Source organism: Cannabis sativa, chromosome 6 (assembly GCF_029168945.1).
Source record: "Cannabis sativa cultivar Pink pepper isolate KNU-18-1 chromosome 6, ASM2916894v1, whole genome shotgun sequence".
Taxonomy (NCBI): domain Eukaryota; kingdom Viridiplantae; phylum Streptophyta; class Magnoliopsida; order Rosales; family Cannabaceae; genus Cannabis; species Cannabis sativa.
The window spans coordinates 3,246,815-3,273,065 of NC_083606.1; the positions used below are offsets into that span (position 1 = coordinate 3,246,815).

General features: G+C 30.7%; 1 long non-coding RNA gene across 1 annotated transcript; it reads left to right on the forward strand.

Annotated features, from left to right (window-relative positions):
* Positions 1 to 7,183: 7,183 nt before the first annotated feature.
* LOC115725536 (uncharacterized) lies at positions 7,184 to 22,151 on the forward strand. Its single transcript, XR_009688190.1, has 2 exons — positions 7,184 to 7,318; positions 21,634 to 22,151. It is a non-coding gene; the product is annotated as an uncharacterized LOC115725536 (long non-coding RNA).
* The last annotated feature ends 4,100 nt before the right edge of the window (positions 22,152 to 26,251 follow it).

Consider the following 26,251-nt stretch of genomic DNA (forward strand, 5'->3'; position numbering starts at 1 on the left):
TCACAGCAAAACTGCCCAGTTTTTGAAAAAATTCAGCAAGAGCATTTTTGCATTCCTCAAGTCCAAGAGCCCATGGTAATGGAATACTATGTTTATGAGGATCCTTTTTGGCCATTACCTCCTCCTCCACCATTGCCATGGTACCTTGGCATCCATCATGTGCATTCATTGAATTCAAGAAAAGTTGAACATTTGCGCTCATCAATTCAATATCTCGCCAAGCTTGAGGGCGTTCATGACAAAGACCCATTTGTGAGGGCATATGCCACTCTCTATGGGCGGAAGCCGCTCTTTGACGAGTGCTTCTCAAAAAGTCAAGCCGACGACTTTAAATCAAGCGCTTCTTGGGAGGCAACCCGAGCTTTCTAAACTTTGTCTTTATTTTGTTTTAAATTCAATAAACATGCAATATTAAATGGCTTTGACAATTGCATTGTAGTTTTTTTTTCTCTCTTTCTTTTCTTTTTCTCTCTTTTAGGTGCGAGCATAAAGTCAAGTGGAATTGGGCGCACTTATGGAGGTTGACACTAGCGAGTTTGCACATCATTGAAAGGGAGTTCCTCTTTAACTCTTCTTTATTAATTTTAAACTTGCTCACACATATTTGAGAATTTTGTGCATACAATGGTTTGGGAAACTAAAGATTTTTTTTTTCTTCTTTTCTTTTATTTTGCTTGTTTGAAAAAAAAAATAAAATTGAGGCATATGTGCTTTGGTTTGGTGATTTTTTCACATTCTAATACATGATTGATAGTGTGCATAGCTTGTTGAAAAATGTAAATATTGTTTGAGCTTGTGACTAATTCTTGTGCTAGTTTCATTTTGATTGAGATATGGCTAATTTTGAGCACGAATGCCTTGATCATTTTATTGTGTGTGATTTGGTGAAAGTTTGTGTAAATATATGATTTTGTGATCTCACAAGTCTTAGAATTTTGTTTGATTCTCTCTTGAGGCGAAATCCTAGACAATGCTTAACCAAAGACATGATTTAGGCCATTTTTGGACCGTTTGAGCCTTTCGAGCCAACCATAGTATTATTTCATCCCTAGTCACCCCCTTTGAGCATAATTGATCCCTTTATTTTTTTTTTTTTTACCATATGTAAGCCTAGCTAAATACAAATCTTCTCACCATATACCCTTTGAGCACCTTATTATTCCAAGATTTTGTTTGTTGTGTCATGAAGGGGATGGGAAGGGTGCAATTTTTGTAGCGTGGTAATTGGGTGAGTGTTTCATTGTGGTACTTTATTATTCTCACCATTGGGGACAATGTTGAATTTTAAGTTGGGGGAGAATTACCATATTTTGTGTATATTGCCATTATTATATTTGTATTGTTAGTTATTCAAAAAAAAAAAAGAATGTTTAAAATTAAGTTTGGGGTGTGCCACCCCTTGAAAAAAAAAAAGTGTGTTTAAAATTAAGTTTGGGGTGTGCCACCCCTTGCAAAAAAAAAAAAAAAGAGCAAGATCTTTTTTAGAAGCTTGAAGTCTCAGGTGTTATAGCATTGCTTCAGCATTCTGGAGCAGAGACACAGAAAAAAAAATGCTATGCTAAAGCATTGCTATAACTCCTGCTAAAGCATTGCTATAACTCCTGGGAGCACCTTATTTTGGAAAATTTTGGGGCAATAAATAATGGCAATATTAATACTCAAATTTTTTGTGGGATATTCTTTGAGGAAGTAAGTGTGAGGTCTCGTTTTGGTCTTAGAAAAATTAAGGTGTTTTTAGGTGATTTGAGCCAAAAATGACTTCTCTTAACCACCTTCACCTAAGCCTTACATTACAAGCTTGAAAAAGTCCTTTTGATCTTTGGTTTGTGTTTGTCTACATTAGTGGAGAGAGAGATGAAAAATAAACCTATGAGACTTTGTCACTTTAGAGATTTTGTGCTTAATTCATATTTACATAAATTGATCTAAATTGCAAGTAATATTTTGATAAAAGGCATTTCACACACACACTTGGAGTAATCAAAATTGGAATAAAACTTGTGCTTGAATTTTTCACAATCACTGGACAATCTTTTTATTTTTCTCTAAGCTATGTTCATTAATCAACCTTTAAGGAAATGTGGAGATCACCAATTTTAGTGTCATATTGTCTCTTGTTTTATTTTCTTTATTTTTCTTTTTGCTTGAGGACAAGCAAAGTTTTAAGTTTGGGGTGTGATAACTCTATGAAAATAGAGTTATTTATATCTTTTTGGGCATTAAAGTAGCTTTGTTCTCAAGTATTTTTAGCTTATTTTAGTGAATTTTAATTAGTTTTGTTTAGTTTTAAATAAATATTAATTTTAATACCTTTTAGATTAGTTTTGGTTAAATTTTATAATATTTTATCAATTTAGTTTGGTTTCCCTTTTTATAAGTGTAATTCTTAATGTTGTGTATTTTTGTAAAAAGATTAAATGTATATTTTGAACTTATTGTCAAAATTGAGAGAAATGATGTTAAAATCCATGGATTTACTAAAAGCCCATTTGATTTATTAAGAAATATTATCATGACTTTAATTGGGCTATTGTACAAAAGAATGAGATTTGGGCTCACTAAAAGAAAAAGAAAAAATAACAAAGAATGAAGGTATTACCTATATGATCTAAATATATATAACATCAACAAACAGGAGTGGATTGAAAAAGAAAAGGGGCGGCTGGTGGAGCTCCTCACGCAGGAAAGAGAAAATGAAAAAAAAAAAAAGAAAAAGAAAAAGAGAGAGAGAGTTTTATTTAGGGTTTTAATTTAGTATTTTTATTTAGAGATTGGTAAAAATTAAGAGGAAGAAGAAGAGAAATTTGGAAGAGGAACTTGGAGTATTGTGACAAGCTCCAAATGGGTTTTTATTTCTATATCTCTTTTCTTTTAAACTTTGTAATTTTTGCACAATTCATTATGAGTTAATTTTTATTTTGCTAGAATTATTTTGTTGACTTAAATTGTGATTTGGTATTTTATTGCTATGTTTAGTGAATTGGTTTTGTTCATTCAAGAGTGTTTATTGTGCAATTGCTTACTTTTGCTTGATCACCATTAGTAAGTAGTAGCTAATCTTGATTTTGGAAAAAATAGGGTTAGTGGAATTGCTTGAATGATGCATGAATATCAACTTGAATAAGTGTGATTTGTAAATAGCATAGGAATGTGTTATTTACCTTGTATGACTTGAAGGAATTGTGCTTAAATTGGTATTCTTAAAATTAATTGGGCATAGGAATATGTTAATTAATTAGAGAATCAAACCATAAACACTTTGGAAAAAGGATTATGACATTTTAAATTCCTAGTTGACATTATCAATTTACAACAATACTCATTAGCACCATTATATCAACTTTGTATTTTTAGGCCAATTTAATAATTCTAGCTTGTTTTTCTTCGTAGTTTGTGTTTGTTAATTTTTTTACATATTCTCATCACTTTATTTTATTTTTGTTGAAACCAATTTGTGAGTAATTAGTTTTATAAATCAATTTCCAATTTTCAATCCCTGTGGATACGATACTCGATTTATCACTTTATTACTTGTTAACGATTGCGTGCACTTGCGTATACAATTTTTCACAACATTACCAGATCTGAGAAGGTTTTCAGCTCCAGATGTTGTTTCAAGTCCATGCACAAGAAATAGAAGAAAGTTAGTGTGAGAAATCAGAAAATAAGAGAGAAATAAACACAGAAAAACAAAAGAGAGAATACATTAGAAATACCAGTCGATCTGTGACTGGATTTCTCACCTGTTGTAATATTCCTTCATATAGTGCAAGATCTGAGGTCGATCTTCAAGGCGAGCTCATCAGAGGACGTACCCCTAATTTTAGGGCGAACCTCTATATTTCTGGTGTTTGATTTCTTACTCTAAACTAATGTGTTTTGGCTAATCTTTGTGTATATGTGTGTGTGTTGTTTCTGGGTTAGATCGATCAAGAGATCGAGGGAGATCTCTGGTTCTAGGGTTTGAGAACCAGAGAGAAGGCAGAGAGAGAAAGAGAGAGAGTTTGAAACTCTCGAAGGTTCGAGGAGAGAAATGAGCTAGGGTTAGCTCTGAAATCTCTTGTTTTTTATTCGAGGAAGAACGACAGATCGTTTTGTTCAAACGATCTGTCGTGCAGGTAAGGAACGACAAGTTCCTTTGTCGTTCAACAAAAACGACCAATATTGCCAGTGTCGTTCGAATTGGTTTTAACTTGATTTTTCTAGGACAATTCTGTCCTTGTCGTTTTTAACTGTGAACTTGAGTTGGTGTAGGTTAAACTTGGAATTTCACCAAGTAAATTCCTACAGTTATATTGTTTTCAATTTTAATTTGAGTTACCCCATATTAATCCCTAAATAAAGAAAGGAATATGTGTTCCCTAACCGCTGAGAAGAGACTCCCTCTGAATGCAAGCATGTTCAAAAATTAAAAAAAAAAAAAATCATATGCTATGCATCGGGTGCTAATAAAAACAAAACGAAAATGGTGAGGAAGTCATATCACATACAAATATGAACCAACATTGCATTAAAATTAAGTACCAAATTTGTCACAAAATCTGAAACTAAATTGGACAATAATTTATCATGATATGAACCAAAATTTTATTAAAATTCAATTATTCATTATAATTGAAGCATGTAATAGCCAGCCAACAATACAATTATAAAGACAAAGAATTAAAAAGATAGTAATTGAATACAATAATATTTGAGTAGTAGTAGTAATATAAAAATGCTCCTAATTTTTCTTAATAAGATTACAAAGCATAGAGATGTAGCTCAAGAACTAGAATTGGAGATCAAAAGGAGACTTGTACTTAAATGATGCTTTCTTCACAAGATTTGTGAAATCAACTTCTTCAAACTATGCCAAAGCCTCAATCTTGTCAGCTAGACCATCTTCTCTTGTAAACTCATTTGAGTAAATTATTTCAAATTTACTTTGCATCATAGAATTTGCAACTCTAACATGTAATAGAGTAATAACAATATTGCTTTTTGTCAAACTAGAAATTGAAATTCAAGAATTGACATAATATCAAAACTAGAAGCCTATACACCACTGCACATAGCACTCTGACATTAATAAAGAGACTCCTGCAAAAAGAAGTAAATCTGGTTTGGCTTTGAAAATCTAGTTACTATTAAGGTTAATATGAAGAAAAAAGAAGTAACAGTGTCAACTCATTTATCTTTAAAATTCAAATAAAAATATAAAATAAGAACTTACCACTGGTGGCTCATTCATGAATAGACATTTGGGCAGAAGATCGAGGCACCAAAAGTTCTTAATGGAATATGGTTTGAGGTAAAACAGCAAAAGTTCACCAAACAATTTTGACACTACCTGCGAGGGTACCTCCGGGATGCTTGCAATGGAGACTCGAGCTCTGTTTCGTGCCAACGCTAGCACACGGATGGGGGCAAATCTGAGTAGAAGCCCAACCAACGTATTTTTGCAAAATAAAATGTAAATGTGCTTAGTTTTTAATGAAAGCGCTGATAAATTTATTCTATTAACGATATGATTGAATTGTGCTCAATTATAGCAAAAAAAAATAACATTTATATATTAATCTAATACTAAAAATAAAGAATATCTAAAGTAAGCCTCTAATGCATCCTCTAGGGATAGTTTGATACTTTGAACTAGTTTTCAATATAGCAACATCAGATGAAGACGATAATAGATTATTATTATTGTTTTTATTACTATTACTATTACCGTTAACAACATTATTGTTTCGCGATAATGGTAATGAAAAAGATTGATCATTAATAGAAGATAAACTCAAACTCAAGCCATTCTCCTCCTTGATGTTTCGATCATCATCATTATCATCATCATTGTCGTCGTCCAAATAATCATACTTCGAGAAAGGTGGCGTCGAGGGTATTTTCGGTATTCCAGGTTGAGACTCCCACTTAAATGGAATTGCAATAGGCTTTCTAAAATTATCTTTGTCAAAATCTGATGAAGTTGAGTTTGACCTTGCCATAATTTTCTTCAAAAATTCTGGATCTGTAGATTGTAAAATTGAAAACGAATCAGCCCTTTCTCCATTTTTAGTTTTTTTATGAAAGTGATGATTTTTTGCCATGGTATTGTTGACAGAGATGGCTTTGAGTAATTTTTAAATAAAAAAATTTATGTTATTAATTAGCTACATATATAGAATCAGTTATAATAATATATATTTAATTAGTTAATTAATATTATTTGAAATTTCGTGATATTTTATTATCTAAAACACATTTGAAATTGAAGAGTATAACATCTTTTTCTCAAAATTAGTTTATTTTATTTTAAATATACTTATTTTGCTCAACCAATCGAGCATGAGTGCATTGATAGAATATTTTGGAGTCATCAATTAATTTTTGAATTAGCTTTGTTTCAAAAAAAAAAAAAAACAATAATTAAAAAGATATTTAAATCATATCATATATCACTAAAAAACATGATAACTTTTTTAGTCAACTTGTTTAGATATAAATTATTATTAATTTTATTTTAGTTACAAATTAAAATTATATTTAGTTACAACAAATTCTGATTTTTTGTCACTAATATTTTAGTCCTTTTTAGTCAAATTATATATAAAAAAAATTATAGTGTATAAAAATTAAATATTAGGGTTTGGTTGGAGTCTTTAATTAAATGATTTATAGAAAAATACCCCTGTGCTTCTTAGCATTTATTTTAAATTTTATACACAATTTTTTTTTAAAGAAAACATTAATAGTATTCTTTTATATATATATATAAAAAAAAAATAGTAACATGACAATAAAGTCGATGTTGGGGAGCCCATTATTAACATAAGATTGACCAGGTCAAATGTAAATATTAGTCAAAGTACATTAATATAAAAAGTAATGGGGATAATATATTACACTTTTGTACCATTAATCTTTTCCAAAATATACAAATTGCAGTTGATCGAAGAATGAGGCTGATTTTTTATCGAAAAAATAAAATAAAATAAAGAATTGAGGGTGATTACTAAGGATTTTCCATCTCATTGTCTGATTTTGGTAGCCTTAATTGGAGAGGCTTTTAGTTTTTGGATTAGTTATATCAATAAAGAATTAGGACATTGCTACCATGCCCTGGCACAGGATGAATGTAACTAGAAGCTCTTCAGTCCGCTGAAGGAGATGATGATGAATAGGCTTTTATTGTTGGACTTGGTTTTATTCAAAGCAGGCCAAGAGTTGGTTGTGTATGTAGATGGTGATCATGAATTTGTTGTGTTTGACCCGCAGAGTAGCGAAACACATGAACTTAGCCTAACTGGACAACAAAACCTTGCTACCATTGAGGAAACAGGTGGACATTAATTCCTTGCTTCTTTTGTTAGAGATATTATTACAATGGAAGAAAATCAAGACATTACAACACTATTGCAATATAATACAAGGATCAACAAAGAGATTAAATAAATGTTACAACAACATAATATACAACATATATACACTATATATATTATATATAAGAAATATAGAAGAAGATAAGAACACATGTAATATAAAATATGTATATATATAACAACAGAATAATATATATACACTCACTCACAACCTTGAGTGTAGATTAGTAGGGATCACCATGACTTGAACAAGGTATTACACCTTTGTCCAAAAGCTTATTTCCCCCTATCTCTAAGCACTAAGGGAACTCTCTAGGAAATAGCTTTGGGAATTATCAAGCCTTTTAGGGTTTTCTAGCAATGTGCTTTCTTGATAGAAAACTTCTTCTCCAAAATGAGCACCTTAGACCTCTTTATATAGTGTTTAGGATATCACCATTTGAAATTCAAACTCATAACCCCTATAGATGTTATGGACTCAAATGTAACTCTTACACACACCATAACTCCTATAGCATTAAGAATTTCAAATAAAGGTGTGTAACATCTTTTACACTCTTAATATTGGTGATAATGGTGGAGGTTACTCATAGTAACAACTCCCCAAATGTTACAAAAAGATGACAACTAAGATAGTCATATGTTACATATTATTAGTTTATTACACATATTTAATCTATATATTATATTATTATAAATAATATATCAATCCCCCACTAGATTAAATATTATCTCTTTAGTAACAAACTTGTAACATTTGTAACATTTATTTAATCAATCAAAAATATTATATCAAAATATAACATTCCCCCACTTTGATTGACTAAATACACACTTCTAAAGAAATCTTGCTTAGGTGCATTAGGTAAAATGTCTTTCGACTTGAATTTTACCTTAGTGTAGTTACCACAAAGTTTGATGAAATTTTGGTTGCCGTAGCATTGAACCATTATTCCTTTAATACAAACCGGTGATAACACACACACCCTTGCTAATGCTCACTTGAGACCGCATGTCTCGCTCTTGCACCGTTAATGGCCATGTGCAAAATTCCAATTCATGGACTCTCTAGCGAATACTCCCAATTCTCATAAGAGGCGGCACCACCTCTAGCCCATATAGGTAGAGTTTTAGTGTCTCACCACTCTTTAGACACTTCTTAAGCTTAAGTGAGTTTTCCTAAGCTTAAGCTCCATTAAAAAACCTTTTGGTTTTAACCCTCAATTTTCACAACATGTACTCATCCATAGATGGGACAATTGAGTACCATATTCACTCTATTAACTTGTTAGTACCTATTGAACTTAAGACTAGATGTTTACTAGTGTTAAGATAGGTTACCATCAATGAGCAAAACACTAAGGGAGTTTAGGTCCCATCCCTCGAAAATTCTTGCTTTAATCTTGTACGGAGATTAAGCGATTTGTTATAACCTCTCACTATTGATTCCATGTGAATCATGCATGCCAAAATATAGTGTTCACTTTGTGACCACTTTTCTCCTTAAGTACTTAAGCTTTGAAAATTCAATCATAAAAGATTAATTTTCACACAACTCAAATTCTCAATAATTTTGATACCATGCATATCAAAATTAAACACTAATTTAGACACCAAACATGTCTAAATTATACTTTATTTTAAGACACCAAACATGTCTTAAACTTTTCATATTGGAGTATCACCCCCACACTTTCACATTTCACTATCAAGATAATATCTTGATTTTAAAATATAGAAGACCACTTTGTCTCTATAACTCTTTTAATTAATTTCCTTCTTGAAATTATTTTCACTTAACTTTGACACAAAAATATGTCAAAATTTTACATATACACATAGCCAAATTTGATTTAGAATTTGAATTCAAAATCAAATAAATTAATCAATAATGTCTCAACACATTTTGATTAAATTTGTGGCTCACCCCCACATTTTTAGCATAAAGTGTATATAAAATATCACTTTTTTATTTTTTCCTCTTCAAATGACTCTTTAAGGCCACTTTAAAAATACCATTTGACATTTTTAGTTTTCTCACCAAAACTAAAATATCAAACTCACGTTACTACTCATAAAATAATGTGATTATTTTTACTTATAATTTTAAGGTTATCTCCTTATTGAGATTAGCCCAAAATTATACCAAAGTTAACAAAATTCTCATCAATTTTGTTCACAACTTTGATCATTTAAGATTCAAAATTGCTTCTCCAATTTTGTTATCTTTTCACTATTTTTGAATCCACATTGATTCATTTACTTTTGAGTCCAAAATTGCTCTTCCAATTTATGGCTCATTTCACAAGTTTGGATTCACTTTTAATCCATTTGTTCTTGCTTATGACAATGCAAGTCCAATAAAAGTGTAACTCTCATAGTCCACTTTTCCTTATCTCAAATATGAGATGATTATCTCTTATAACCCAATAAAAGATGTAACTTCTCAAAAACCATCTTTTATTATCTCATAAAGTGAGATGTTCACTACCAAATTGAAAAAGAATTTAAAATATTCTTTATTCACAAAATAGATGGTAATAATTCTCACAATAATAATAAACACTATTTTATTACTATCAATATTATTATCATACTATATATAACTCATATATTAATATAATATGTATTTTACTAATTAACATCTCATATGTAACATACACATAATATCAATATTAATTTAATAAATACATATGTTACATATCTCATATATATAACATATATGTTGGAATTTATTTTACCAGGATCTTAGATCTACTCACAAGTATGTTTATTAACATCCTAAATATGAACTTTCTAAAACGATAAATTAAACACATATAAAGTTTAAGAAACCTTACATTGGGTGCAGCGGAATATAATGACTCCTTCCGTTCAGATATCTAGCCCTTGATTCCTTTCTGTAGCAGAGCATTATCAATATACGAACTCGGATCTCTTTCTCTGAATCTTTGATGCTGAAACTCCTTTGCTGATGATCTTTCTTCACGATCTTCCTCACTATGATTGAGGTATCACTTGATGTGTGTGGGCACTACTGTAATCACTAAGGATTTCGAAATTCTCAAGAGGGAAGAGAAGAAGTGACAGCTAAAGATAGGGAGAGAGAAGGCTCAGGTTTTTCTCTGAAGGAAAAATAGAAAATTTAAGTGTAAATTTCCTGAAGCCTTCACTATCTATTTATAGCATTCCACTAGGGTTAGGTTTGAATTATTTGGCATTAAAATAATGAAAAAATCAGTTTAAATTTCCTACAAAAGTGGCTGGCCCTACACTTAGTGGATTGGGCCTTGCTTTTTGCAATTTTGCAATTTTAACACCTTTTGTATCTGATTTTCTCAAAAATACCAATTTCCTAATTCAACCATTTAAATGCCAATTCTAACTATTTAATAACTATAAATAATTATTAAATAATATTGTCATTTATCATATTTATTAATTGAACCATACAAAGTATCATAATTAACAAATATGCCCCTATAAACTCTTTCTTTACAATTTCGCCCTTACTTAGTGAAAAATTCACAAATAGACATAGTCTAATTTGAGAATTATAATTGATTAATCAAAACCAATTACATGAGTCTTACAAGCAATATTATCTCAACTAGTGGGGGGACCATGGGTCTATATAACCGAGCTTCCAATAAGTAGATCAAGAATTTAGCACTAAAATTCACTAACTTATTAATTCTTCGTTGAATCCACGCATAGAACTTAGAATTGCACTCTCAGTATATAGAATGCTCTATATGTTCCACCATATAGACACATCATTAGTTATCCATTGTTATAATCCTAATGTGATCAATGATCCTCTATATGAATGATCTACACTGTAAAGGGATTAAATTACCGTTACACCCTACAATGTATTTATTCCTTAAAACACTTGACCCCGTATAAATGATATTTCACTAATGTGAAATGAGTACTCCACCATTTATGTTCGTTTGGTCAAGCTCGAAGGAGATCATCCTTTGCTTACTATTCGCCGTATAGAAGCTATAGATTCCATGTTTATGATAGCGCTCCCACTCAATTGCACTACCGTGTTCCCAAAATGTACGTATCACCCCGACCTAAAAGTAGGCTTAACTAACAAATCAAAGAACACGAATAGCCTTTCAAGATTGAGCCTAATCATATCGGTGATTAAGATCATTTGATCTAGGATCAACTAGGCGATATTGACTTGAATAGATCTTACGGTAAGTTTAATAAATCTAAGTCAAAGTTCAATATCGGTCCCTTCCAATGCATACTCCATGCATCCAACCTGAGCTGTACTTTAACCAATGCTCGGAAAGAACATAGTATTTCTCCAAATACAAGTAAACTCTTGTTGTAGATTATCATATCAGTAAAACCCTATGTCTGATAAATCTAGGAAACTTTATTCACATAGTCATGTTTACTTTCCAATGTGTTGACGACACAATAAACAGGATCAAGTATGTGAAAAGGATTTCAGATGACTTTATACATTATGTACATATAATCATGAAATAAATCATGTGAACCATGCAACATTAAATGTTATTTCGATCTATATTAATACGTAAATCGATTATATTGAAATGAGTTTTATTTAGGGCATAAAACCCAACAAACTCCCACTTGCACTAATATAAAACAAAAAGTGCGTTTCAAATAATCTCAACACCTTGATATACAAATCAAGTGTAGTAGTAGTAAACTCCTCGTAATAGGATCTGAAAGGTTGAATTAACCACAACCTTTTCTCCACCATTACTCTTCCTTTAATCACAAAATCATTGATAATGTGAAATTCCTCTCTATATGTCTACTCTCTTGGGATACCGGATTCTATACCTTTGGCAACTACTTTTGGTTAATCAGAAATTAACACTAGTAGTTTAAGGCAATTTGGAATGGTGCCAAAGATGTATAGAACTTTCCTTAGACCGAATAAGTAACTTTCCCGCCTTTAACATTCGGTCTCTCTCTCGGTAGACTTAGAGAATTCGGATAGGTTTTTACACTTCTCCAAAATCACTATTCCACCCCCAGAGTAACCACCATCTTATCAGAAAGATTTACTAGCACATAGGCAAATTTCGAAATCTGATATGGTGTAGTCTAAGAGTTTTAAACACAGCCTTATAGACTAACATATAGTTCCTCTTCTTAATCTTAGGATTTACTTGATTGTCTTCCAATGTTCTTCTCCTGGATTAATCTGATACCTACTCATTACTCCCACTCAACAGCAGATGTCTGGTCTAAGGCATACAAAAGCATATCTAAGACCTCTCACTGTTGATGTAAGAAATTCTTTCATGGCTTTATGTTTTCTGGAATAGTTAAGACTTTTCCTTAGATAAATAAAATCTATACCTAAGAAGTTGTGAAGCTTCTATAGATTTCCATTAGAAAGAAAATGCTTCAAAGATTTTACTAAAGTAAGTTGCTTGCATTAGAGTAAGTAATTACCAGGTATACCACAAGCCATAGGTTTAGATAAACTCAAACCTGTAATACTAGGAACAGGAAGTTTTGTTAAGTCCATTGAATAGACTTATAAACGAAAATTTCCTTTTATGTCCTTGTAATAGAAAACTTTAGGTTATTCCATGTGAATGGATTAAACCATAGTTCTATAGGCTTTCTTCTTAGTTTCTTATCTTGACAATCCATTACTTGTTTAAACTCACAATGGATTTTAATCACTAGTGTCTCCCAAGTCATAAGAAGGTGAGTTCCTAGAAACTCTCCCACTACGACAAGGTACCGCGAATTATGTCGAAGAAAACTAAATGGTATTAACCTCTTTGGTTGTGACAAGACAACAGAGCGGTGGGATCATCATATGTCATATAAGATGATAGAACACTTTTGGAATCAAGAATTAAATATCTCCTTTATTTGCTACTTGTTTTCGGCACTTAGTCATTTTCTTAGAAAAGTAGTATTTGTTTGAACAAACACTTTCTTATCTATTGACAATGGGATGGTCCACCCCTAATCACTTAGAAAAGCTAACAAACCATGGTTAACAGTTCTAGCCTTTCTTAAGATTTTGATTAGGTCATCCATGAATCTAGTAATGATTTACATTAAGTATACAACCATTACATCATTCTGAAATTGTATTACCATAGAAGGACTTAGGCAACGACTAGTAACTAATCATCAATATGCAAATCGAAATTTCTGGGGAGGTAAGTTTGGATATAATTCAAAAATCAATGTAATGATCTTTGAACTGCATATCTACTAACTATTTCTCCACCCCTATCAGTTCGCAAGATCTTTAACCACATACATTAATGGTGTTTAACCATTGCTAGAAATTGATGAAATTTTTCAAACATTTCAAATTTCTTTGCATAAGGTATAATCTAGAGTTATCGTTTTAAGAATACAACGAAAAACTCATATCCACCCCTGAATGTACATCCATCTGCGAATGAGATGAACTACTTTCGATGGATATAGGCATATTAACTCTTTGCGGAGATTGATCTTGTCAAAACCACTATGAACAAGATACAAATGCCATAGATTAAGAAAATGTGGTAAAGGTTCTATGATGACATAGGTTTAGTTACATCAAAGAGTTCTTAGAATACTTCAAGTGGATCCCGGTCACGTAATACCTAACTCACATTCCATACGCTTTAATCCATTAATAAAAGATGGATATTAAACACTTGAGAAAGTGTAACTGTATTGTATTCTGGAATTAGAAATTTAAGAAAATTTCTATTTGGAATCTAAAATTAAAGTCAAAGACTTAAATTTATACCAAATATAATGAGTAATTCTATCTTGGACCAGCACTACTAATACAAACTCTAAGTAGATTTGCCCATACAAGTAGGAAATTTCTAAGATTGAGGATTTATATCAATTGGGAATAGAATTTCGGGATTATAATCATATGCGTCATATAAAATGACATGAAATGATTTATAGACCATTCGTCCAATGATATGTTTTTAAAGCTAATTCGAAATGAATAAGCTAAGAGGAATTAGGATAATTTCGTTTAAAATAAGAATCCAACGATGCTTCGATTAGCGAAAGTCAAAGTAATCTTATTTATACAATCTTCTTGTTTCATATCGTAAAAATACTAGTCTAAGGTGTCATCAATTGATGAACAGCTAGATGTCGCATATACAATATTTATCTTTCGAGATCTAACACTATTATGTATGTCTAATGGTGAAAATCCACTAGGGATTTATCTCATTAGATAAACAAGCCAAGTTAGACCAACAATGAAGATTCAAAATTAAACTACAACTTAATAACAGAAAATAACATGGTTCAATATAAATTCATACACAATTCAGAAATTATAAGCATATAGCAAGTAGGAATGACAAGTGAAAATACTAAAACTTACAATCCTAAATAATTTCCAAGGTTTTTCAACAAACTGATACAGTGTCCCGTTTAGGCGAGAGTCAAAGCATCATCCATTGAATAGAGTTGTCAGCTCGTCTAAAATGTTAAACATTCTAGCAACCTTTTATTCGATCAAGATTGGAATTCAGCGTTGTCCCGTTTAGGCGAGAGTCAAGGCAATTCTATCTTATGAGCTTCCACCATTGTTTCATAATTTGCAAGTCAAGTATGGTCGCCACCATTAGGGTGATCCATACCATACAAAACACTTACAAACTACTTATCATGCGAGGTTAAACGGTGCGAAATTGCTAATGAACGTTCCTCCATTAGGGAGGATTACTCACTAAAACAAACGCGTGTAAAACCCACAATGGAGATCGAATGTCTCTATAATAAAGCTCATTATTTGAAAAGAGTTGTATTTTCTATTGATTCTCCTTATTTATTCTATTTATTTTAAATATATATTTATTTAATTAAAATTTCCAATTTAGAATGAAAAATTCTAAATATAAATTTTAATTTAATATTTATAAATTTTACTTAGATGGATATGAAAATAACATGAATTATTTCCATCTTAGTAATAATTTCCAATAAATATTTAGAAAAATATTCAATTTAAGTTGTTACAAAATTAATTTAAATTAATTTACAACTCAAATTTAATTTTCTATAAATATATATTGCATTTCGAAAAATTAAAGTATATAAGAATACAATTTTCGAAAAATGCATATTAAAATAAAAAATAAATCCTGGAAAAATTATTCTAATTTAATGTTGGCCCAAAATTAATTAATAAAATTAATTTACAACAAAAAATATAATTTTCCTATTTAATTAAATATATAAGAAAAATTTAAATATTTAAGTATGATGATGAAAATCAACTTAAATATTAATTTTCTATTTAATTAAATACACTAGAAAAATACTTCAAGCAAAAATATCATCTATCTAGATTTTCCTTTGACTAATTAATTCAATTTCTAATAATATACTTTAATTCAATTTATTTTAAATTAATCAATAAATGAAAAAATCATTGATTTAAGTTGGTCCAAAATTAATTAAAATAAATAATTAATTTACAACTTAATCTATTTTTCAAGATAAAATTCGAAATTCTAGCATTTAAGAAATGCAATTTCGAAAAAAATTGATTAATAAAATAAAGAAAAAATATATTTTGAAAATTATTTAAATTTAGTTGAAAAATTAAATTTCAACTAAAAATAATTTTCTATTTAATTAAATGTCATGAAAAAGAAATATTTAAGTATGATGATAAAAATCAACTTAGATATTTAATTTTCAAATTAATTAAATGTATTAAATTCAAGAAATAAATAATTAAGTGTAGAGAAGACTTAATTATTAATCTCTAGTTTAATACTAGGAAAAATATACTTAAAGTAAATTGTACCAAAATTAATTAATAAATAATTAATTTCACAATGTATAATATTTCCTATTTAATATTAGAAATAATAAGTAGTCTAGAAATAACTATCTAGAAAATATCTTATTTGACTAAGTATCTTTTCCACAAAATTTGAAAAAATATCTAATTTAAGTTGACTAGAAAAAATCTAGAACTTAAATATTTTTCAAATTTAAATTTAATTAAATATCAAAAATTAAGTTGTAACCACTTAATTTGAAAATATTTCATTTTAAGTTAATATTCGAAAAGATATTAACTTAAAAAATATCTAAAGAATCTTAATAACCAATGCCTAAAATTCCCTAACTTAATTTTGAAATTTTGAATTCAAAAGATATTCAGATTTAAGTTGGTTAGTTGAAGATAACTAAATATCAACTTAAATAGGAATATTTAATGAAAAATTTAAATTAAGTTCCAGAAAGAATCTAGATGGTTATAATTCTATATTTAATTAAATACAAGAAAATACATATAGTTTAGCTTAGAATAAAAAATAATTCTTTAAACTATATTTTTCTTAAATTAATTTCAAAATAAATGAAATTAATTATGTTGCTAATCAATTTTAATTAGGTTAAACTAGTGTAATTAACCTAGTACGATCATTCAAATCGTGCAAATGGGCCTTCACAATTGGGGTGGTTTGTGTGAGGGGGTGCTGGGTTCAGTATGTCGTACCCACTTCTATGGCTCCCAACTCTCACACAAGGCCCAAAAGAGAGGAATTTAACCTTAATAAGAACAACTGTTATTAATTGAATAAGCCCAATAACTAAATGGGCCTAAATAAACTCCATGATAATTTATTTTAGCAACAACAACCTATATGCATCTATAATGAAATTAAACACATAGGCTCACACAGGCACACTTTGGATGGGTCCTATCATGTTGCTAGGTTATACACAGATGAAAGAAGATTGTAAATATACCTGTTACAAATTATTATCTTGACCAAGGGAGCCATCAGATCATTAGATCTGGCAAAAAGTAACCATGGCTATTTGCAATCAAGTAATAATAGGTTTTAAAAACTTACACATAAGCTAAAACACATACTCCTGCAACAAGGTTAGTTGGATAGTTGGATGTAGGATTTATTTAATTTTAAATTAAATATTTAATTTCGAAAATAATTAATTAAATAAAAAAAATAATTTTTCGAAAAATTTAAAAAAAAATTTGAAAAATTCGAAATTTTTTTAAAAAATTTAAATTTAAAATTAAACCTACAATTTTTGAAAAATTAGGTTTCAACCAACCTAAATATCATTTCAAAAAAAAATTTGCTAACTACTTTTAAATTTTAAATGTTATTTTATAAATAAAAATTAAATAAAAAATTAGAAAAGATAAATAAATATCTTTTTCAAATTTTAAATGTAATTTAAATAAATAAAATAACAAAATTTAAAAAAATTAGCAAAATATCTTATATCATTTAAAAATTACATGATTATAAATATCTTATTTTAAATTTAAATATGGTCAAAATATCTAAAAAGATTTAATTAAAAAATCTTAAAAGATAAGATATTTTTAAAATATCTTAAAAGATATTATAAATATCTTAAAAGATATTATAAATATCTTAAAAGATATTATAAATATCTTAAAATATCTGACCTTAAATTTAAAAAAAATATAATCAAATTTAAAAATAAGATAGATTTTTAAGCAAAAAGATAAATACTAATTCTATTCAAATTCAAATTACACTAATATCTTGAATTAAATTAAAAAAAATTTAAATTAATTCAAAATGATAATTAGAATTGAATTAGGAATAGTAATAGTATATATACAAAACCATACAAAAAATTGGAAGTTAATTCCATGAAAAAGTATGAAAAATTGAAGAAAATTGAAAAAATTCGAAACTGTACGGACAGTTCTGCGATCGTGAAACTATCAAGACAAATTTCCGATTTTGTCAAATCTTCAAAAAATCATAACTAATTCAAATAAAATCCAAATTGAGTTCTGTAAAAGGCTAACTTGCTTAATTTTTTCCATACTATCCAATAAAAATAATGCCAGAACCGAAATAACAATTATTTTTCACGAAAATTTCACAATCATCAATCAATCATCAAATAACACTCAATACAACATGATACCATCCAAAGAACATACAAACAATCGTTTTAAAGTCCAAATTACATGTAAGTAAATCAATTACCATGGCTGCGAGGCCAGTTGTTGGAATTTATTTTAACTGGATCTTAGATCTACTCACAAGTATGTTTATTAACATCCTAAATATGAACTTTCTAAAACGATAAATTAAACACATATAAAGTTTAAGAAACCTTACATTGGGTGCAGCGGAATATAATGACTCCTTCCGTTCAGATATCTAGCCCTTGATTCCTTTCGTAGCGAGCATTATCAATATCCGAACCTGGATCTCTTTCTACGAATCTTTGATGCTGAAACTCCTTTGCTGATGATCTTTCTTCACGATCTTCCTCACTATGATTGAGGTATCACTTGATGTGTGTGGGCACTACTGTAATCACTAAGGATTTCGAAATTCTCAAGAGGGAAGAGAAGAAGTGACAGCTAAAGATAGGGAGAGAGAAGGCTCAGGTTTTTCTCTGAAGGAAAAATAGAAAATTTAAGTGTAAATTTCCTGAAGCCTTCACTATCTATTTATAGCATTCCACTAGGGTTAGGTTTGAATTATTTGGCATTAAAATAATGAAAAAATCAGTTTAAATTTCCTACAAAAGTGGCTGGCCCTACACTTAGTGGATTGGGCCTTGCTTTTTGCAATTTTGCAATTTTAACACCTTTTGTATCTGATTTTCTCAAAAATACCAATTTCCTAATTCAACCATTTAAATGCCAATTCTAACTATTTAATAACTATAAATAATTATTAAATAATATTGTCATTTATCATATTTATTAATTGAACCATACAAAGTATCATAATTAACAAATATGCCCCTATAAACTCTTTCTTTACAATTTCGCCCTTACTTAGTGAAAAATTCACAAATAGACATAGTCTAATTTGAGAATTATAATTGATTAATCAAAACCAATTACATGAGTCTTACAAGCAATATTATCTCAACTAGTGGGGGGACCATGGGTCTATATAACCGAGCTTCCAATAAGTAGATCAAGAATTTAGCACTAAAATTCACTAACTTATTAATTCTTCGTTGAATCCACGCATAGAACTTAGAATTGCACTCTCAGTATATAGAATGCTCTATATGTTCCACCATATAGACACATCATTAGTTATCCATTGTTATAATCCTAATGTGATCAATGATCCTCTATATGAATGATCTACACTGTAAAGGGATTAAATTACCGTTACACCCTACAATGTATTTATTCCTTAAAACACTTGACCCCGTATAAATGATATTTCAGCTAATGTGAAATGAGTACTCCACCATTTATGTTCGTTTGGTCAAGCTCGAAGGAGATCATCCTTTGCTTACTATTCGCCAGATAGAAGCTATAGATTCCATGTTTATGATAGCGCTCCCACTCAATTGCACTACCGTGTTCCCAAAATGTACGTATCACCCTGACCTAAAAGTAGGCTTAACTAACAAATCAAAGAACACGAATAGCCTTTCAAGATTAAGCCTAATCATATCAGGATTAAGATCATTTGATCTAGGATCAACTAGGCGATATTGACTTGAATAGATATTACGGTAAGTTTAATAAATCTAAGTCAAAGTTCAATATCGGTCCCTTCCGATGCATACTCCATGCATCCAACCTGAGCTTTACTTTAACCAATGCTCTGGAAAGAACATAGTATTTCTCCAAATACAAGTAAACTCTTGTTGTAGATTATCATATCAGTAAAACCCTATGTCTGATAAATCTAGGAAACTTTATTCACATAGTCATGTTTACTTTCCAATGTGTTGACGACACAATAAACAGGATCAAGTATGTGAAAAGGATTTCAGATGAATTTATACATTATGTACATATAATCATGAAATAAATCATGTGAACCATGCAACATTAAATGTTATTTCTGATCTATATTAATACGTAAATCTGATTATATTGAAATGAGTTTTATTTAGGGCATAAAACCCAACAATATATACTATAATATACATATATATCATATGCACATAATATATACATTAATTACACAACTATATATGTTACATACCTCACACATATATAACATATATATACACTTTAATATGCATGATATATATTATATATATTATATATACATGTCTCATATAAATACATAGAAAATAAGTATTTCTACATATTTAATCTCACAATATATATATTATGTCATATCTCATCATATATGTAATACACATAACTCATATACATGTTATATATTATATATCTCATATATATACAAATACAAACATGTAATAAATTCAAATATCATATTATATATCACTATATATTATATGATATAAACTCATGATCACATATATGTCACATATATATAACTCATATATATATATTATATATTACTATCATATAAATAGTAAATCACATAATATTCACCATCATGCTCACCCATGAATGGCTTTCACATAAAATCTCTTATCCTTGTATTCTCACAATCTTGATTTATCACCTCTTCCATTGAGAAGGGTTAAGCTTTTGATTGTTAGAGATATTATTACAATGGAAGAAAATCAAGACATTACAACACTATTGCAATATAATACAAGGATCAACAAAGAGATTAAATAAATGTTACAACAACATAATATACAACATATATACACTATATATATTATATATAAGAAATATAGAAGAAGATAAGAACACATGTAATATAAAATATGTATATATATAACAACAGAATAATATATATACACTCACTCACAACCTTGAGTGTAGATTAGTAGGGATCACCATGACTTGAACAAGGTATTACACCTTTGTCCAAAAGCTTATTTCCCCCTATCTCTAAGCACTAAGGGAACTCTCTAGGAAATAGCTTTGGGAATTATCAAGCCTTTTAGGGTTTTCTAGCAATGTGCTTTCTTGATAGAAAACTTCTTCTCCAAAATGAGCACCTTAGACCTCTTTATATAGTGTTTAGGATATCACCATTTGAAATTCAAACTCATAACCCCTATAGATGTTATGGACTCAAATGTAACTCTTACACACACCATAACTCCTATAGCATTAAGAATTTCAAATAAAGGTGTGTAACATCTTTTACACTCTTAATATTGGTGATAATGGTGGAGGTTACTCATAGTAACAACTCCCCAAATGTTACAAAAAGATGACAACTAAGATAGTCATATGTTACATATTATTAGTTTATTACACATATTTAATCTATATATTATATTATTATAAATAATATATCATCTTTCTACTCTGTTTTATAAAACATGTTTTTACTATAAGATTTAATGATTTTTAACTAATTTAATGATTTTTGGTATAAAGTAGAACAACTTGGATATGCATCTGTGTATGGTGAGCTACCCGAGTTTGAGTTGAAGAGCAAGGATGATGAGTTGTGGGAAGCAACAGCTCCTTCGAGACCCTCGGAGAGACCGTGGGAGAGTATATTCAGTGGATCAAGTCATGATCTTCCACCCCTCACTAAATTATGTTCACCTTTTTTGGAGTCCTTGCTGGAAAGGAGGACTACTACTTCTACTACTGCCATTGTTGAATGATCATTTCCAATTAAGAAGCAACCAATGAATGTTGTTGCTTTGCTGATAGTTTTGGTCAAATTAATTATGATTAGCTCAAAATTAAGGCAAATCCATTTTGTTATTGGATTTTACATGATGATGTTTTTGTACCAATGTTTGTGAGTCACAAAAGTAATATAATCTTATGTTTCAATTTCCTTTTCTGTTACAAAACAAAAAATTATTACAGTAGAGATAATACTTTGAGATATTGTAATTTACACTATTATTCTGTAATGAAAATTTTTGTATTCTTTTTTCTATTGATTTACATGGATGAAAAGTAAGAAACAATAACAGCATGAATGATTAATTTCTTAGTGATTACATTTCAATAACAATAATAAAGTTAAAAGAAACAAACAAATTAATAAGATCGTCTACTACATTAAATTTCATTCCCTTTGCTTCTCTATAATCTTGTTCTTATTGCGATTCGTTAGCTTTTGTTTTGTTAATAAATTGCCAATTTTATCAGCGGAATGTTCTTGTTGTCTTGCTTCGAATTGATGGTCGGTCATAAAAACCCTTCAATACTACATCATAACGGGAATTCTTTGGCGGTTGCTTTTTCGGTTTCGGCTTTGGCTCATCAATGTCTTGCGTCGCTGCAGCGATCCTATTTTGACAGATTTGCTCATCAAGGGTTGGCTCTTGTTCTTCTACGACAACCTCATTCTCTGTTCGTACTGCTTCTTCTGTCACGACCTCCTTCTGATATCCTTGTTCATTATTTGGTTCCATTAATTTCTGTCTTTTTGCGTTTTGCTCTTTATACTCGTTTTCGATTTTATTCTTCAATTCCTTTGATTTCATTTTATAAATCTTGCATAACATCCAATTGCATTGCTGCAAAAGATAAATTAAAATTAATAACTTGTTTAAATATTATGCAAAAACAATAATATAGAGTGATTTAAGTAGGAGTAGGTAGTTACCTGTGGGTGATTAGATTGAGTCAATTGATACTCAGTAAGTGTTTTATTTAGGTCCTTAAAATCCAATGTCCTTTTAACACCTATTTCGTTGTTTTGTTCATCAAATATTTTCTTCTTTGTTGCATTTCCATGCCATGTTCCACCTTTAGCTTTTCGATTCGACCTCTTTTTATTATTATTATTATTATTATTATTATTATTATTATTATTATTATTGGGATAATAAAAGTACCACTCATTTTGGTTGATGGGCGGATATAAGGCTGTTAACTCATCTGGATGAAAGTCATTAATGGAATGAAGTTGTTGAATGTGATTAAGTGGGAGTAAATGAGGGTTCAAATTCTTATTAGTCAAATAAAATTGAAGAAGCTCTTGATCATTTGGGGAAAATATGACCCCAGGAACAGAAGTCATAGTCTCCATTGATGGTTGGTTAATTTGTTGTGTGTTGTGATTTGGATTGGTAGAAGAAAGAACCAGCTTGCTTTGCTAATATCAGTAATTAAGTAATTAGCCACGTACTACTCTTCAGTCTTCACTTTCATTTTCATTTAATGTCTTAGTTAGTTAGTTATATACTAGGCAGAAGTTACGTGCAAAATGCACGTATACGTAATTATATACTTAGTTTAGAAAAGTTAATTAAAAATACATAAAGTTTTAAGAATAGTAAATTAGATGCAAAATATTTACAAAATGAGTTAAAAAGCAATTTGTAACACCCTAACTATCTTAGGCGTATTACGTGATTTTTAAACGTACTGTGCAGCTCGTTGCTAATCAACGAGGTTTATGGAAAACGTGATTAATTAAAATTTTGCTTTTTCATTAAACTTATAAACCATTTTACCAAAAAGTCTCGGGATCCCGATTTATAAAAAATATTTACAAACGTTTTCACTGTTTAACTTTTACATAAAAAAGAAAGTCGTCTAACGACAATTACAAAATCTCAGCCATGCTGTCCCGAGGATCGTACGCTCCAGGCCTAACCGCCCCGACATGTACAATCTCATAAGCTCGCTCACGGTCCATCAGCAACTGCCGTGCCTTTACCTACACATGCACATAAACTGTGAGTCGACAGACTCAGTAAGAAAAGCATAATAATATCATACATAAAACTGACTGCCGTGTCCAACACGATACTGAGTCCCGCTACTGCCATGTCCAACATGGTACTGAGCACTACTGCCATGTCCAACATGGTACTGAGTTTTGAACGTTCGGGACGGTACTATTGACACGTAACAACCCGATCGGTCGAACCGGTCATACTCCGCCGCCGGTCATACTCCACTGTACCGACGTGTTACTATATCCTCCCGATCGGTCGAACCGGTCATACTCCGCCGTCTGGTCATACTCCAGCTGTACCGACGGGATACGTCAATAGCACGGAACCACCAACCAAGTGTCACTGATCGGTCAAACCGGTCATACTCCGCCGTCGGTCATACTCCGGCTGTCTCAGACGGGATACGTCAATAGCACGGAACCACCAACCAAGTGTCTGCCTGATCGGTCAAACCGATCATACTCCGCCGTCGGTCATACTCCGGCACAATACCGACGTGACAGGGTTGGGTGGTTCGAAGCCTAAATACATATCTAATGTAATCTAACAGGCTTCCTACATGCACGCTAAACATGTAATCTACATATGCATACCGTTATACTAATCTTACACGGATTCCGATTTCGGTGTGCGGTCAACTTTGGCCCGGCCCCGAAGGCGAACGGCGGACATCGGCTCCTAAACCATAAAAACCACAACGCTATAAGTGACACGCTAAATCACTTCCCGGGGACTAAAACTTGAAACTAAAAGTTTCCCTATCGATAAAAAGCATGGCAATACCCCTAAAAACCCAAAAACGAGGAAAACTAGGCATCTGAAAAATCCCCCATCCGGAAGACCGGTTGCCCAACCGGAATTCCGGTTCTGGGAAAATCTGAACCCCCATCCGGAATTCCGGATGCTCAACCGGAATTCCGGTTCCTCGCAGGCAGCAACATCAAAAATTCATAACTTGCTCAAATCAATCCCAATTCACATGAAACCTTCCAGACCTGTTCTAAACTACCCCTAGAACAAATCCAAGGCATCAAAACCACCCAGATTGCCCGAAATCAAAAACCACCATTAGAGCTCAAGCTTTGAGTTCTAAACTCAAACTTGAGCAAACCTAGCTAGCATGCAATCAAAACCATCTAATCCCACTTAAACAAGCTTAACTAAGCCTCTGAAAACAATCAAAAACATTAACAATAACCCAGCAACAGATTACACAATTCATCTTCAAAATCACACATTTTGCATAGAAAATTTCCAAACTTTGCACAACCTATCTAGCATGCATTCCAACCTAACTAAGCATAAATAATCCAGCATTTGAACATAAAAAAAACAACAATCACAAGCAGCAGCAACACATTCAAAATTAACATGCATTTACTCATAATTTCATCAAAACTCAAGAATTTTAAGAAAGGAAGAAGATGAGCTAACCTAGCTTGCAAAGAGTCTCAAGAATGGATGAAAGTTGCTTGGAAAATCAAAGAGAAATCAGTTCATGCACTCCAAAAGCTTCAGCCGAAAGTTAGAGAGGAAAAGAGAGTGTTTCTTTTTGAAAATTTCTATTTTTTTCTCTAAGTGTGAAAAATGAAGGAACTTAAAATAATAATGCCATTTAACTAAAATCATTTCAGCCAACATTTAATAAAATAAACACTTATTTTTCCATTTAATAAATCACATAAAACAACACACTAATGGGGCAAAAAGACCATTTTGCCCCTCCACCATAAAACCATGAAAATCATACTAAAGGGGGTATTTTTGGGACATTCTAAATTCCCGGCCATTCCCGACATTCCCAATGTCTAAAAACCCGTCCCCAAAATACTAACATACTAAGTTGTGATTTCTACTGAGCCAAACGCCGAGTTCCAAAATACCGGACACCGGAAATGCGAAATATAAAAACTGCTGATGTCATAATTATGCATATCTGAATTCCATAAATATCCATGATAAATTATTTAAATAGCTATAAATAATTTCCTGATTAACATAAATAACTGCTAATTTCCAAATTAACTAAGCGGGCTTTACAACTATCCCCCCCTTAAAAGGATTTCGTCCCCGAAATCTAACCTGAATAACTCTGGATATTGAGCTCGCATATCTGATTCTAGCTCCCAGGTGGCTTCTTCCACCTTACTGTTTCTCCAGAGAACCTTGACCAACGCTATGGTCTTATTCCGAAGGACTTTATCCTTTCTATCCAGGATCTGCACTGGCTGTTCCTCATAGGACATATCTGACTGAAGCTGAAGGCTCTCATAACTGATTATATGAGAGGGGTCTGAAACGTATTTTCTCAACATTGAGACATGAAATACGTTGTGCACGTC